The sequence below is a fragment of the Eulemur rufifrons genome, chromosome 28 (genome assembly GCF_041146395.1).
Source record: "Eulemur rufifrons isolate Redbay chromosome 28, OSU_ERuf_1, whole genome shotgun sequence".
NCBI classification, from domain to species: Eukaryota; Metazoa; Chordata; class Mammalia; order Primates; family Lemuridae; genus Eulemur; species Eulemur rufifrons.
Genome location: NC_091010.1, coordinates 42392957 through 42395016, shown reverse-complemented (window position 1 = coordinate 42395016; position 2060 = coordinate 42392957).

The window sequence follows — 2060 nt, the reverse complement described above, 5'->3', positions numbered from 1 at the left end:
GGTCATTATTATGCCTACCACATGCCATAGAGGAATATTTTGGAAGGACATTGCATTACATTCTGAAAGCCAAGGAGAAGTTGAACCACCAAAATTCAGGGGGGTCAGGATTCCAGTTACCTCTAGGAAACCTTAGCACCAGGAGTAAGTGACAGCATTAAGAAACAATCATACTTACGAAACTCTTACTGTCCATCCGGTACTGCCCTAAGAACTCCACATGTGTTATTAATTCATTCAATCCTCGCATCAGCAGCATGAGATAGGTCTTCTTATCTGCCCCATTTTACACATGGAGATACTGAGGCACGGAGACCTTACTGGAGCTACACCCTTGATCTGAAGAAGCTCCAAAGGCTTTACTGCCTTTATCTCATAGCTCGCAATTTTTTTTAATTAAATTGCTCATACTCAATTCTAGTTCACAATTTTGAAAACCTGGGACAGATCAGCCAAGCTTGGGTCAGGAGACCACCCTGGACGATGGCTGCTAAAAGAGTCTAGTGACACAATAGCCACTGGGTACCACTCTCAGAGAAGGGCAGATTTGTATAAGCCACACAGCCATCCCAAAGAGCATCCTGCAAGAGTAAAAATTGCTTGAGAGGCCTCCTGTGGCAATGAAAAAAAATGTATGAATAACTCAAGTAAAATTTGACGCATGTAGTGATTTGTGGAAATCCGTGCAAAAAAGAATGTTTTACTACGTTTTGCAAGTTTAGCTACTTAGTAAGAAATTGGGGCTTAAATGTTGTCTTAATACTGATAGAATGATCTATTACTCTCTTGTAACATGAAAAATATTTTCCACATTCTGGAGAACAAAGATTTCTGTTGCCAAAAAGTTTGGGAAATGCAATGTCTCTCTCAGAAATTTATATCTCATATTACCATATTAAAGAGTAACTCAAAGGAACCTGTTTTATTCTGTTTATTGGTTAAACCTGCAAGCTTATTTTCCTAGCACACTATTAACATATCTTTCTGTGCAATGTTTTTGTCTTAACATCAATTTGGGTAGCTCTGAGGTAGAGCACAGATAAACCAAAATATATATGGAATTTCACCTTTTCTCATCATGACAGCTAAAATTTAAATTCTACTCAAGTATAATTATCTTTGCTGATAATATATTGATTTTCAAATGCACGGACCAGTACTTCTCAAAGTGTGGCCTCAGGACCAGCCACATCCGCATTACTTGGGAACTTGTTTAAAATGCAAATTCTCAGGCCCCACTTCAGCCCTGCTGAATTAGAAACTCTGGCAGTGGGATCCAGCAACGTGTGCTTTAAGAAACCCTCCAGCCATTTCTGCCCTAGGCTAAAGTGTGAGAGCTACTGCAGGAGACCATTCAATGGCCATGCTTGATAATGTTGAACTCAGCTGGGTCTCTTATAGCCTGTGAACTCTGAGTCAAAACAGCTGTCCTAGGGTGATCAACTGTCTTGGTTTGCCTGTGACTAAGGAGTTTCCTAGGATGCAGGACTTTCAGCTAAAACTGGGGTGGTCCCTGGCAAGCTGGGATAGTTGACAATCCTCTTCCAGCCTATCTCTTCCCATTTTACGGATGAGGAAATGGGGGTTAAAGGGCTCACTCAAAGTCCTAGAGCTGGGACACTGCAGAGGGAGGGCTCACATGCAGAAAATTTAGCTCAGAGATTGAGCTCTTAGCCATCCTGCTGTACCACGTGCTAAACGGGTGAGAGCCCCCTTAGCTACTGGCTGCTCCATGGCAGAGTGGTCTCTGGCTAGAGCTGGCTTTCAGAGCCCAGGCTCCAAGTCTGTCTCCAGCTGAAGGACACCTCTTTTGGGAATGAAAAGAAGTCCCATTTATGGAGATCAGAAAAAGATAACCTCTTCTCCATGCCCCACCAATAGTGCAGTATAGGGACAACTGCCTGACTTTGGATCCTGGCTGCCCTTACCAGCCCTGTGACCTTGGGCAAGTAACATCCTCCTCATCTCAGTTTCCTTATTTATAAATGGGGGTAAAGATGGTACCAGGACCAAAGGATTAAGTGTGTGAATGCCCTAAGCACAGTACTTGGCACACAGTA